We start from the raw sequence: 15,225 nt of genomic DNA on the forward strand, positions 1-15,225 counted from the left end.
CTTTGGAACCACACGAGATCCTTGCACTGATTGAAGGTCCTGGTGTTTGAGTAATCCTTAACATACCCATACTCCTGTGCCTCATACTGCAGGGCTCTGAGTATGTGCAGTTTTCCCCCTGGGCAGTGGGAGCTGAGGATGCTCTTCCATCAGTTTGAGCCGGGGAGGTTATGCAGGTTCTGGCAGCCTTGGCTGTAAAAGAAATCACCGGACTGTGCTGGTTGTACATCCCCAAATAATATTTGTGTGATCCTTGCTCCTTTTAGAGTGCAGGAGCTCTGAGGCTCGTGGACACTGAGCTGTTGGTTTCCTTGGGAGAAAAGGGACCTGATATCTACAGCAGTGCAGTTATCTGTCCACAATCAGGGACTGCTAAATTTCATCTGCTAAATTTCTTTGAATAGGATTGTATTTATGTTTGCCAATTCTCCTCCCCAAGTGACCCATTAAATCACGTTAATCCCTTCACTCCAGTCTGTTCTTCTACTAAAATCCATGTTTTCCTGTAACTTGCTTCTCATAATCAGCCCATATGCCTGTGCTGCCATCTGAGGTGGTCAGCAAATGGAGTTTATAGACTGGCAACAGGTAGGTCTCAGTGCCTTCATTTCCACTCACTGGGTGATCCCCTGAAAGGCCTACGACTTTTTGCCTCAGTTTCCCCACCTGCAGAATTGTTTATTGCACTGCAGGGCTTCACACAGTAAGGTCATCAAGAGAGCTGATATATAAAGGCTAAGGAAGAGCATTTTTACTCACATGAACCTTGATATGCCAACAAAATTAGTCTCATTCCCCTGGTTTACTATCAACAGTGGTATCAGACTCCATAATAAACTAAAACTGTCCATGTAAGAGTTCTGGTTTATCTGTTTGCATTAGGATTATTCTGTTAATTGTCATGGCAGTGCAATATCACCCAAGAGCCCTAGAGATGAAGTTTCCTTAACTTCAGAGTCTTCAGGCATGTGTTTTTTGTATGGAGAGACATAATGGCACATGGAAAGAACAGTGTTTGTGTTTCTCTAAGTGTGAGATGACAATGGATTGTCAAGTATTCAGCCTTCATGCTGCTACAAGAATAATACAAAAGAAACAGGGCATCATACTGAACAGAGACTGAACTCTTTGGGGCAGGAACCATCATTTTATAATGTAGGCACCATCTCCAGCATGGTAGGTGATGTATCCCTGAGGTTATTTAGCATTCCATCAGAAAAATGTCATTATTGTCACCACAGACTTGCCTGTGTGATGAGATGTACATAGAAAGGTCTGATATTTTGGGGTTATATGTGCAAAACAGTTGGCTGGCTGCTGCTTGCAAATCCAATTTTGTCCTTATGCATTGACATGCTTTAGCTGTTCTGGGGTCCTGCAGCCTCTGACAGGAAGGGCTGTATGACAACCTTACTCAGTTTTCTGATGTCTAGAACCTGCAGACACAGTTAATCCAATGGACCTTAAGGATGTGGCCAGGCATGTACAGTATCCAGCCACTGGAGTAGTCAAAATGGGTGTGACCCAACCAGAGGCTGGAAAACCGCCTGACACACTTGGCAAGTGATGTAATTCTCCATTCTCAGGAGGAAATTCTTTACTGAACCCCTCTAGCAGTGAACTTTTGGCCTGAAGCTGCAGTTTGGATTGCACAAGCTCAATAAATGTGTAATTATAAATACTAGAGACACACTGAGGCCCCCCCCCCTCCTACAAGTAGGACCTGTTTTAGAAGTTGGGAAGGAGCAAAGATCCAACCAGTAAAGCCATTGCAGGAGCCAGCTGCTCTGGCAGAGAGCAGCCTCTGCTCGGGGTGTGGGCCCTGCAGGAGATGGCTCCTGCCCAAGAAAGTGTCATCGGTCATCCTGGGCATTGTGGCAGCCAATCAAGCCAGCAAAGCCATCAAACATTCAGCCTCCTCCTCAGGTCTTGCTGCTTTGAATTGGCTGCTTGACAAGTGTGTGGTAATTCTGCTTTTACCTGAAGTCATTGCCTAATTTAGAGTTTGTTTGCAGCTCTGCCATTTAGGAGCCAGGGTTGGATGGGAAGCCCACGGCTGTTGGGGTTTCTCTGATGTGGGAGATGGTATCACACAGAGGGGGAGAATCTCTACTTTCATAAAATATCAGTCTCCAATCGTGGTTTTTTTTTCTTCCTCTCTTCTTAAATTAGAGTGACTACAATGTAATGCAGAGATAGAGGAACCACTTTGATGGTAGAAATCTACCTGCAGCAGCTTGAAGCTCAGCACTGGTAGACCCTACCCTGCTCCTCTCACTCCAAAGGAAGGATGCAGAACTCATGGTCTAGTGATGCTTCCACACCTGTAATACAGTGCTTTGAGAGGCAGCAGAAAGCACTGGGAGGGTCACTGAGGCAGGAATGCTTACAAGGTGATTTCAGGGCAAACTGTGCTTATGATGTTCCAGGCTCAGTGTGTATGTGCCCAGCAGTTCCAGAAGGAACACCCTGCTTTTCAGTTTTCCAGTCTGAGCCACTGGTGTTTCACATACATTAGTGCTGAGTGGGGTGAGGCTGGGATGGATGGAAGTTGTTTACATCCTCATTTCAACTGTGACAGCGTGGGGTGGCAGAGGAAGAGTCACTGCTCTCCTTGAGAAGTTGGAGATGTTGGTTTTGTGGGGTTACCCAAACCCATGGTAACTCTAGCTCTACCTGCATGTAAGGCCTTTTCAAAAACCTCTGCTAGTTTGCATGCTAGCTTGCTAAGCCTTTCATGTGTAGGGTGGATCCAGCACTGAAATAAGCAAATGAAAAGCCTGTTGAAGGAAGGGCGAGGAGTGGAACCCAGAGGTGGCATATTCAGTCCTTTCTGAAGGCCAGGAAGACCTGTCCAGCCTGCTCACTGCAGTTATTAGATCACTAAAAAAACTCAACATCCTTTCAAAAAGCCTGGCTTACATCTAACTGCAAGTATTAGAATTGACTGTCATTGAGCAAAATCAGGCAGGAGCAAAAGCCAAAATATTGTTACTCTTAGGCTGGAGAGTGGAAAAAAGAATCCTTGTCCTAAAGTGTTCAGAACAGTCACCCCAAAGTCGTGATGCACCGTACAGCAATCTGTGTTTGGAAAGCATTAGGATAAAGTGTGTTTGTGGGGTGTACAAGTGTGTTTGTGCACACACACTGTGGTTTAGGGTTAGCAAATGGAAATGTTTTCATTTCTGCCTGAATATGGATTTATCTTTGTGCTTTAACACACCTACAACATGCTTGTTTCAAACCTACACAGCTCGTGATGGTTATGAAGCATTGTTAGTAATTATTGTTAACCAGGGCACTTTAGTGATGATCCAGGTGTGAGCAGCTTTGTCATGGCTCTGTGAGCTTTCTTACCATGGTCCTTGAAGCTCCAAAGGACATTAGAAGAGGGTGTGGAATAGTCTGAATATTCCTCTGCAGGACATAGCAGATCCTAGTAGAGCTCCAATGCTTCTTGCTGTTAGAGCAGGAACAGCAGTGTGGTTCCAGTTTGGAGGTTTACCTGGTTAGTGTGTTCTCCAGATGTCTGTGTATTAAATGTGATTGAATAATTTGTCACTGCCTCTGTGTACCCTTACAGGAAAGGGTAATCAAACATTTGTGACCATTTAAACCATGTTGTTTTATAACTCTCCCAACATTCTTTTCCTTCAGATTTTGCAAAGTGATTCCCTTTGCTCATCTTTTCTCTTTTTCTCTTCCAAGAATGCTGGTTGTATAACCTGCTGGTTCCTTTTGTTCTGCCCATGGACTTCAATTTGTTTTGGCACTTTCTGCAATTGTGAAACTTGCAATTAAGCTAGGATTTTTATATATGCTAAATTAGTTGCATTAGTTCAGCAAAATATTTGTTTTAGCTGTAATAACAGTATTATAATATCACAGTATCAAGGTAGATTATCATTTATTATGGCGTATTATTGCAGTTAGTAAACAACACTGTCTGCTATAATTGCTATATCAATACGACTGTTTCAAGGATCTACCAATGTTTGTACTAGAAAACTAAATTTCAAGGGTTTATAATTCACCCATTATATATTGCCTGAAGGTGGAAATTTATATAGTATATACCAGTATTGGGGAAATCCCTGTTCCCTTTGTACTATCCAGTGGATTGAGGCTTATCATGCTTGGAGGAAGATCTAACCTCCTAGAACTACAGCTGTGGAGGCTTATCTTTATGGGTAGGAACCCGTGCCAATCCCTGCAACTAAAGGTAGATATCTACTCTCTCCAGCTTCTAGTAAGTGTGTCTGCTTTTTCTTTCTTGATTAGCTATCCAATTGACTCATTTTGCACTTCCAGAGGAAGGGAAGGATAGAGAAAGCAAGCAAGAAATGTTTAAGAGAGAAATTTGTTTCCTTGTCAGCAAAGAGGTGAGAAAAAGAAATTCCTGGCATGAAGTCCCAGTCTCAGCCTGCTAGCTGTTCTCTGACAGTCAGTGTTTAGTCCTTATTTTCCAGAGGCAGGGAGGTACGATGGACTAGAAGTAGTTATACTTCTATTTCCCTAATCCTAGGGGGTGTTCTGGGGAGCCTTGTCCTGCTGCAACCCCAGAGGACCTAAAAGGTGTGTCTGTAGGAGATTTTTGAGTTTTCTTTTCCAAGGCTGTCCCCTAGGATCTACATGGAGGATCCTTCTCTCCTCTTCCTTAGAGTCTGTTCCTGGCTTAGTTAAGGAGGAGGCTTCTATATCAACATCAGCCTGTACCTCTTCATAAGGGGCCCCAAACCCACTGTTCCTTTCTTGATGGCATGATGGTATCAGATATAGCTTTGGGTATTTGAGTAATAATAACGATGATAATACTTGGCAGAGTTCAAAGGGGAAGAATTTCAGGGAGATCTACTACAAATCTCTTGCTATATATTGTGTGTGTGTGTGTGTTCATATGGAGGTGTAGGTAACAGAGTGCAAATCCAGGCACAAACACTAGAGCCACAGTTTTTCCCCACTCCAAAGTGGAACACAGCAAGGATGTGATTCCAGAATGGAAACAAAACAAAAGAGCTTTCTGGCCTGCAGTGGACCTTGATTGACTTCAACTCCTCCCCGAGTGCAGGAGTAGTGAGGGCCAGTATGAGCAGGGTGAGCTGAAACCAGCTCTTCCCGGGTTGATTCACAGGAACCCTCTCATGACTCTCCTTTCACCCATCCTCCCTTCCCACAGGTTCCACGTGCTTTGCCATCGGGACATTGTCAAATGAGCAGGAATTGGCGATCCTGTAAATAATCTGCAGCAAGGGGAGCAGGTGCCAGGGGGCGCAGGAGAGCCGCCGGTAGGACACCCATCCTCGGCCGGGAGGTGCTGCCGAGGGTAGGAAGAGTCCTTCGGTCTACGGAATGTACAACTAAGCGCATTTAAAGCAGGTAGGACTGTGTTTTAAAGCTTCCTGGGTGATTGGCCATACCTCCTGAAATTCTACCTAATGATTCTGCACTTACCTTCAATGATATCAGGCTCCGTTCTGGCCTCTCTGGAGGAAGCAACACAGGGTAATGGATTAACTCAGAGAGTTATTCACTCTCTAGTCTAATGCAACTGCTTCTGGGGTGAGAGGGGCATAAAATGCTGAGATTTTATATCAGCTGCCCCAGTGAAATCTAAAATAATTCTGTCAGCTGTCAATGAAATTGTTTGATTTATACTCATGTACAAAATATAGCCTTAAAAATGCCTCCAGTAGAAACTACATCAAAATGCTAACAATAATTTGGCCAGAAAACAATTTTTAAGGCAATTTTTGCTGGTCACAGATGTATTTAAGCCAGCTGCATACACTGGCTTAAATGCATTACATATCACATCTGCATCTCTGGGTTGCACTCACAGGAGAGAGGATGCATGTAAGCTATATTACTACACTGAGAAGCATTATGGAACCCAAAACCAGACAGGACAAAGCCCTCCTATCTCACCCCAACATCATGTGAGACTTGCATGTACTCACCCAAGAGGCATTTTCCTTTGCTGGTCTGGCTGGTTTTACCACAAAAGGGTTATGGTACCAGCAATTTGATTATGGTGCAAGTGGGGGATTATTAAAGGTTTATGTTTCCTCTGGTAAAATTCTATGATTGCATTTGCAGAACTACTCTGATATTACTAGGACTGTCTAAAAAAAAGACATTGAAATATAAAAATGTTGGCAACACTTGGTTTTTGCTCTTCTTTTGGAGAAGTTCGTTGATTTGTTGCCTAGGGGCTTGCTGAAGAGCAGCACTCAATATCTCCACTGCTCTGGAAGTTAATTCTTCTTCATTCTGCCAAGTGCCTTTTCTTTTCTCTTTCAAGCAGCTCTCAGTACTGTCCACGTTATTCTTCTCTTGTCTTCTGATTGCTAATATCTACCCCTTCCTTCAGTAATTGCTACCATGTTGATAGTAATTTGTACATTTGTCTTCATGTGATTATTTATTGTGTTACAAAGCACTCTGTGGCAACAGAGGGTTCCTTCCTTTCATGGATGAATAAGGTATCTCTTCAGTGATGTGCTAAATGCTGATCTGAAAACAAAGCTGCTTCATTCAAACACTGAAGCTGGACATATATAGCCCAATGTATGGCAAAAGCAAATGTAAACCCATTAGATAAATGTTCCCTCAATAACAGGTTACTTTGGCATAGTGAAGGCTGAGAGAAATTCTATAAGTACACCAGAACAGGAGAAAAAAGAGAGGTAAATACCAGGGAGGAGAACTGCTTAGACTAAAGGCAGCACTGGCACAGGAACAGATGGGTATCATCTAGCCAGTAGTAACTGTGGCTGGTAATTAGAAGGTTCCTAACCATCAGAAGAGAGAGATTCTGGAGCAAAATCCCAGCAAAAAATGATGCTTTTTGCTGTTGGTTTTTTTTTCCTACTTCTTGCTGTGAGACAGAACTCAGTAAGGTGGCACGAAGGGTTGTGTTATCGGGTGTGCTGGCTGGGTTTGCACAAGTTCTTCCTCCTGTGCCCCTGCAGCTCTCAGTGAGCAGGAGGGGTAGGGGAGAGAACGTGAGTAATGTAAGTAAACATCAGCATCTACATAGTGTGAGTTCATCTGCAATATTTTCATCCTTCCCATGCTTGGACTGTGGGAGAAGAAATAGCCAAGAACTCTCTTTTGTGTCCTTGTGGCACAGTCAGTCCCAGAACAGTGATTCCTGTTGTAAAGGCCTGAAGATAAGAGGAGGCAGGAAAAGTCACCCTGGAGAGTCTGTCCCTCTGCAAAGGATTGTGGAGTGGTCTTCTCTAATGCTGGAGAAGACAGGCCTGGACCAGAATGTCAGATCTAAACAGCTCTAGGTCCTCCAAATCTGAGGTCTGTAGTATGAGCCTATCTGCAATGACATCTCCTTGAATCTGAATCACTTCTCCTGCTGCTAATGCACAACAGGCAGAAATGTATTCTCACACCCACTGCTCACCTGTGATTCTGTTTTTCTCTTTAGTAATTGTGCAAGTCACCTGATAATTCAGCTGAAAGCCCTTACGAGACATTACATAACGTCCTCAGAGAAACACTGTCTGCTGTAACATTGGAGAGATTATTATGTAAAACTTTCTCTCTTTTTCTCAGTTGTTTGGTTTTGGGTGGGGAGTCAGGATGGATTTCCACTTGGCTGAGTCTAAATGGCTTCAGGCTTACACTGTATTGCTCCCCTTTTTTATTCATCTCTGGAGACTGTGCTGGAACTGCCTTAGCATCACAAGTGAAATGAGTTTGGCAGGGCTCTCTGGAGTCAAGGCAGCACACCTGGCTGCGAGCAGAGGTGCGATTCAGCTCAAGTGGTAACACTTACTCAAGAAAGCCCCCAGCTCTAATGTGATGATTTAATTAGCATCACTGGACCAGATCCATGGGATAAAACCTTCCCCCAATACTCCCTCTGGACTGCAGAGCTTTCTGTATGCACAAGTAATGCTGAGGGGATCGTGCACTGCTTGCAAACATGAGCAGAGCTGTGGGCAGGCCTGTGCTGAGCAGGAGAAGTACAAAGAGGCAGATCCCAGCTCCCACTGAATCCTCTGTTTCTTTTCCCTGGGTGGCTCTTGAAGGCTTGACCAGAAGGACTGGGTCACTCACTCTCTCCTTTTTTGCTCAACACACAGAGGCCCTGCCTGCTCTAATGAATGGCCTGTGGGTGACACTGAGCTCCCACAAAGGTCTGAAGGGACGTTAGAAGTGAACACCCAGAGCCATGACCCAGCTGTCCCTCACATCCTGCTTCTATCAGCATCTTGGGGATCTCCACCCACAGCTGCTGGGTGGAGGGGAGCAGGCAGAGCTCTGCCAGCAGTGTCCCCCAGCTGAGGGGTGACCAGGCACTAAGGGCCATTCCCACCACCACAGCCCTGGGCAAGTGCTGCAGGAGCTGATCTCCAGCCCTGCTGGGCATTCCTGCACCAGCCTCCTGCCCACTGCCCTGCCTGGCCTCCAGTTCATCTGCAGAGACCAGGAGCTCATCAGAGCTGTGTTCAGGCAGCACTTGGATAAAGCAGTGGAAAGGAGAGGGGGGTGAGAGCTTTGAGGGGATGTTCTGGACAGAGGACTCTGCTCCCTGAGCACCCCCACCCCAGCACAGTCCCCACACAGAGCAGGGGGAAACTGCACTCAAGCTCAGGTCAAGAGATCTTATCAGGAACTGTTTTTCTTCCTGTCCAGAAGTTCTGAATGGAAATACATTCTCTGAAATACTGCTTTTGGCTGCATATTTCAAAGCAGAATGAAAAATTTCGTTTCAGCTAAAAGTGTTCTCTTTGAACTGAGATTTTGAGAGAACTTTTTCTTCTTGAAAACTGAGATTAAAGAAAGTCATCAACTGCCTATCAAAAAGTGCAAAATATTAGATTTTTTTTAATTGCCCTGTTGAGGAAGGGGAAAAAACAATAATTTGTAACAGCTATGTTTTTCAAAGGGAAATTTTTCCATTCCTAAAAATATCAAACAGCTCTGTCAAAATTGTGTTTCCTTCTGCTTGTTCACATCTCTTTTTTATTTTTCCCTCCTTATTTGGGACACCATGTAACAACTGAGAACCCAGAAAGTCTTTTTTTTTTTTTCCCCAAAAGTTCACAAACCTCCTTGATGAACAAGCTTTAGGCTTGTCATGAAACCTGAACCCAAGGCAGGTTTCCTGGCTTCAGCTTTCAGTCTGATGTTGCACATGGCTCTGGCTCAGAGAACTGCTTTAGTATTGGAGCAGGGATGGGAAATCCACTTGTGCAGAGGAAAAAAAGATGGAAAGTGTATAGCTGCAGTGTGGAAAATCCAGCTGCAGGGCAGAGCCCCTCTGCCCCTGCTCCTAAACCCTGGACTGGTGCTGTGCTGGAGTTCTCACCAGCTTTGGCAGCTGAGCTGGATTGCTGTGGACCACCTTAAATGTTTTCCATGCCAGCTGAGCACAGAAAGCTGCTGAAATGGGTCTCTGCTGTGCGGTGCACTCTCTCTTAGCAATGCCCTCATGGTGACTCAGTCCCATTCCCGCTTCTTTTAACCCACAGCAGGTCAAGAGTTTAACAAAGTGACTGGGGCTGGGAGCCAAGTCCCCAGAGTTGCAATCTGCAGCCAGCATGCCAGCATCTGGAAAGCGTTTGTGACCAATAAAAAATGAATGTGCAGACTCTGCCAAAGCAGCAATCATTTGGCATCTCAAGCCCAGATCTTTACAAGATGATTCTTCTGAGGCTTGGAAAGGCTTGCCTTAGTGTTTTCTAATAAAAACAGTTCTGGGCTGGGCCAATAGCCGGGTGAAGAGTGCTGTGCGTCGCCACATGGGAGACAGCCAGCCGGGAACGGGAAGACACTGCTGGAGTGTAACCTCTGGGGCTGGCTGCCTCATGTCGGTGGTGCTGTCGCTCAGGCTGGGCCAGGGCACTGTGAGTGCCACAACAGCTGCCACCCAGAGCACACCCTGACCCTGGGCTGTGTTATCTGGTGCCGCAGGACTCCTGGGGAAGGGCACACGGAGGACTGGTGGGTACAGAACACCCTGCAGTTAGGGCATGGAGCTCTTGGTCAGTGTGACAAGAGCTGCCTTAGACCAACCCCACGGATAAAGCAGTTTCCAGTATTCAGCAGTCACTTTTCCAACTGGTGCAGTTTAGATGTGCCAGGCTGTCTCTGCACGGTATGTTTGCATTCCCACCTTTTGGTCAGTTCCTGACTGCAGGAGATCAGTGGAGTTGTAGGAGCTGCTCCCAGGCCTTCTCAGGCACAGGTAACAGCTCAGGCCCCTCTTGTCTCCTGAAGAGACCGAAGAGGTTTAGTGTATGTACTTGGTACCTTGGAGTGGTACAAGCCTGTGAATGCTGCCATTGATGGTCCTTGCCAGCAGCTCATACTGCTGTTGTTGACTGCATCCAGGAGATATTCCCATTGCTTCCACACTCTGTCCCTCAGGAAGTGTTGAACTCAGCACCCTGCTCCTCCTAGCAGTGCTCAGTGGCAGGATTAACAAAACAAACCCAACCCTCTCCCCCTCCCAACACCTTGTGCTTTGAGTTTGTGTCACACATGAAAAATCCCTCCAAAGGAAACTCTGCCAAAACTACTTGATTTCCCCGGTTTGGAAACTTTAAATTGGGCAAAGTTGGCTTTAAAAGTTGAGGGACTCTTGGCCAAAACCATCCTGATTCAAATTTCAGAAAAAAGAGAAATCCAGAGACATATTTAGTTTTGCTTTGGGACATTTCTTGGAATCCTAAAGTTATTGTCACTTAGTCCCGTAGTCAGTTTAAAAACAGTCCTTGGAATTCATATCAGCCATGTTCTCTAGAAGTGCCAGTTCTTTTCCTTTTTGTTATTTTTAACGTGGGTGGGTTTTTTTGGTTTTGTGATTTGGTTTTGTTTGTTTGTTTGGGGTTTTTTTTGTGAGAGGTGCCTTATTAGCTCTAGTAAGAGATTATTTGGAGTTGGCAAAATATATCTTGTAACTACTCAGCACTTTCCATGCATCCCTGAACACTGCTCCTGTTTCCTCTAGATGGAGATGACCTGGTCTCTTTGCTTCTGTCATCCACACAGCAGTTTCCTCACAGGATTAAAAATGTTCCACTTCCTACAGATGCTTAGATATGCTGGACTGGGCCTGTGTTAACCCCAGCAGTGCTGCTACTCTGATGGGCCTGTTGAGCCTCCCAGTGATAAGAAGCTGCTTTGTTAGTGCCCCAGCCACCCCTGGGAGGTAGCAGGGTGCTGGGCAGGCAGATCCATAATTAGAGGATAAGGAGCTGTAGGGCTGTGGCATGTCCTGGGCAGGCAGCAAGCATTGGTTTGGATTCTGCATCTGTAGGATGGCAGCTGGAAGGCTTGAGGGGTGGAGGCAGATGACAGTGTGGGCAGTGGGATGCAGGGCAGTGATGCAGAACGTGCATCTCAGGGGGTGGGTGCTGGGCAGGCTGGTGGGCAGTGAGCAGGTGGTGTGTGCACAGCACATGGGGACAGTGCCATGTGAATGAGATGGCTCTTCTTGTGATGATCCTGGAGCTGGAAATCTTTCACCATTTTGATTTCTGGTGGCTTAAGATCATTAACTCTACTGCACACAGCAAGCTGCTGTCCAAGTGATCACAGAATACTTGTGTTTATCCTTGAAACTGTTCAAATGCAGGATGCTGCATTATATCTAAACATTCTCCGTGGTTGTTGCACTGTTTTCCTCTGTCCTGCCTCTCTGACAGTGAAGGGTTAAATCCCACTTTTCCCATGTGCCTGCTGATGAACTGTGAATATGCAGCCAGGACCTGTTTTCACGCATATGTCCCTCTCTATAATCCAATCTTCTCCACTGTGGCACAGACCTGGAGGCTCTTCTGCAGGCAGATCTGCTGCCATGGGATAAGAAGCAGTAGGTTGATTTACATAATCATATATGCAAATAAACCAAAATCAGGGGCCTTCCATTCAGCTTTGGTTTTAAGGGGACTTCTTCCATGGGCTGAGAGCAAAGGGATTTGAAAGGATGGTTTTCTTCTCTGGAGCTCTTGAGAAACAGAGCACACCCTCAGAGCAGCACTGCTGCTACCAGCCCTGTAGAGCCCGATGGGTGTAAATGATTAATTGTGCAAACCCACCTGATAGCCCATCCCATGCAAATGCAGCCTTACCCTCTAGGCCTACATCATCTCTTCCCTCTACTGGAAGTGTGGACGGCATCCTTATGCAGGAAATGAAAGAAACTCCATCTCTGAGGAACAAAGGGAATTCATCTCTTCATCTGGGGGAACATTTAAAAGATGTTAAAAGCAGCAACAGCCTCACACCTGTGGCAAACCAGATGAGTGCTGGTGGAGACACGTGGGGAGGTCATTCCAGCGTGTGCCCTTAGAGAGGCTGCAGGGAATAAATCCGAGCGTGGCTGTGTCCGTCAGCACTCGGAACGAGAACTCCAAACACTTGTGCTTCTGCTTGCTTCAGTTGCCCTTAGTCTTGCAGGGCAAGCCTGCAGGCCAGCCTGGTGTGGCCTTCAGGAAAGTTCCAGGAAAGAGTGGTGTGAGCCACCCATGATCACTGATCAGTTCAGTGATTTTGGTTCCAGCAGTGACCCTTGTAGGGGTTTCCAGTGGAAAACTCCAAAAGGCATGAGGCTAACAAGATACCTGTGAAGGTACACAGATACCTGTTCTTGACCTGTGAGGCTGTGACAGGTACCAGCAGCATGGCACATCTTAGCCTGGCTGATGGAGGGCTCTAAAGATCTAATGATCCAAAGATGAAATGTTTAATCAAATTTCTTTAATCCTTAAAAAAAGCCTAAAATTAGTAAGCTATTAATCTCTTTCTTGCAACAGTGGGACTAGAGGTAGATTGGATGTGATAATTAAACATTGAATAAAAAATGATGACATTTTGTCAATTTTAAGTGCTTTGCCTTTGGAATTCTATTGACTTTAAGGGAATGTGTATCTTGCTGTGCTGTTCTGCCCGAGTGGTCAACTCTTACTTGAACATACATGGAACTTTGCAATTTGCTTTAAAGCTTTAGATGAGGGAAAATATGGTCAGGTGCTCTGAAAAATGCCACAGATTAAGGAAAAAAAATCAAACCCAAGAGATACCATAGGTGAGTGCTGTTGACTGTTTTGTCCATTACAAATTCTGATGGCATGAAGCATAACAGTGGACATTCAGAGGTAGGTAAAGCTGTGTCTTTAGCTTTAGGCAGTCTCCTCAATGAGGGGGAAATTATTTTTGATCTAAGTCTGCTAAGCAGCTTCATCATCCTGGAGTTCAGAGCTGCAGACTCCAGGCTGCTCTGGAGGTGCAGTGCAGTGCAGTGGCCCTTGTCATACCCTGCTACTCAGAGCTTGGCAGAGCTCTCTAAGCAGCTACTGCCACAACCACTATGCCAAGGGCAGGCAGAGGGAATGTGAAAATGCTGACTGGATTGCTTTGGTGGTGGTAGGAGATTCCCTCTGACATCTCCTTAAGTCACCTCTGCAGTGTCTTTGCCCCTGGAGCAACACAAAGTTGCCCTAGATAGGATCAGAGTTGGCTCATTAGGAGTGTGTGAGCTGTTCCTGCCTTGCACACTCTGTTGCACCCATCAGGTCTTTCAATTCTAAACCAGTGTCTGCTGCAGAGGACTTACAGCATCACCTACACTACCAGGACATCTCAGAAGAGCAAAGATCTTGTGGACCTTCTAAGAATTAACTAGTAGTGAAGAAATGCATCTTCTCTGCATTCCTGAGAACTGTTGACACAGACAGTGAAGAAGCTGTGTCCATCTTTTGCAACTACAATGTTCATACAGCACTTGTGCAGAGAGGATTGTGTGTTCTCTGAGGTTTAGTCCCAAAATGAAGCTGAGCACAGTGTTCCTGCTAGGAAACACTGCTACTGTTAGCACTTGGTCTGACTTCAGGCTCTGATGCCCACGGGCTCAGTCCTTACTGCTGAGATGTGTTGAATTTTTATAGCATTTTGCAGCACCAGTGCACACTGGGTAGAACTGGTTAAGTCAGGCAGTGCTCTCCTTGAATTGGTGCATCACAGACAAGAAACTAGTACAGTCTCTTCTTGACTGCGAGTGGATAAACTCAGGTGGTACCTGCCACCTGAGGCAAGAAGAGTTGGGGATTAAGGGAGGACCCGTGGCTTTTTTCCTTGAAAGGTGAGCTTTTGAAAGTTAAATTTGCTTGTCAGGCAGAAACTGGGTGTGCCTGACACAGCCTCTCCTGTGGTCTCATGGAGAGTCTGGGTCTAGAAGGCAGGGGCTGCAGCAGCTTTTGAAAGTGCTCATTCATGTAATTTGAGTCTGTGTTTTGCTTCTACAGTCAGTAAGGATGTCTTTGCCATCTCTTGATCCTTATCCCAATGATAAGCCCGACCTGGACTGCAGGTGTCACCCAGCATCCAGTTTCTTAGTTCTGCCCAAATCCCCGCTGGGTGGATGGGGGCACATTGACCAGCCCTGCTCGTACATGCACAAGGATTTACCATAGCAGAGAATCCTGCAAGTGTGAGTGTGTGTATTTATAGGGAGGCAGATGTAAACCACATTTGTCCCGTGTTTCTGGCAAAGGGAGAGCGTGAAATATTTGTGACCCGAGTCATTGGCTTTCCTGCCATTTGTATAAAAATTTCCAGATGTGATTGTTGATGCCTCACCTGGGACCAATTAAAGAAAGAAGGGATATCCAGAACCAACTGTATTCATGTGGATACTTGACTTGTTTGTGTGTGCGTGCGTGTGCTCATCCCTGTTGCAATGTGTGTGTTTTAAAGTAAAGCAGAATTTCAGTTCAAAGAACTTGTGTTCTCTCCTAGTGTCTTCCTTTTCTCTGTTATCCTTTCCTCCTCAGATTGTCCCTGTCCCACAAACCAGGAACAATTTGAATCTCTTAGACACTTTCTCTCCTCATCCTCATCCTCACACCTTTTCTGTTACACTTGTGGCTCACTTTGGTCACTGTACTCTTCCATGCAGACACGGCAAGTTTCACAGAGAAGATTCTGGAATAATATAAACTCCTAGGAAGACAGTGTGAAATCTCTGGTTACACAGCAACAACTGAGCAAAGCAGGGTGCAGTGCAGTTTGGACTGCTCACCTCCAAGGGAGCCCTCCTCCCTGCTCTGTCTCCTGCCCTCGCTTTCCTCACCTATTACTTCAGTCTGTCAGCCTGCTTGGTCCATACTAGACTGTGCCTGGAGATTAAACTCCTGGCTCTCCTCCCTTCCAGGCTGTGTCCACAAGAACTGCCTCCTGATCACCTGTTTTGGCTCCATT

The 15,225-nt window shown here is 45.7% G+C and overlaps 1 long non-coding RNA gene across 1 annotated transcript in view; it reads left to right on the forward strand.

Annotated features, from left to right (window-relative positions):
- Positions 1-15,225, forward strand: part of LOC108640337 — an 83,773-nt gene that overhangs the window by 54,699 nt on the left and 13,849 nt on the right. The window contains exon 2 of the long non-coding RNA XR_001921104.1: positions 5,177-5,376. This is a non-coding gene — a long non-coding RNA (uncharacterized LOC108640337). The remainder of the gene's footprint in view (positions 1-5,176; positions 5,377-15,225) is intronic.

Source organism: Manacus vitellinus, unplaced genomic scaffold (assembly GCF_001715985.3).
Source record: "Manacus vitellinus isolate BGI_N305 unplaced genomic scaffold, ASM171598v3 scaffold_31_pilon, whole genome shotgun sequence".
In the NCBI taxonomy this organism is placed as follows: Eukaryota; Metazoa; Chordata; class Aves; order Passeriformes; family Pipridae; genus Manacus; species Manacus vitellinus.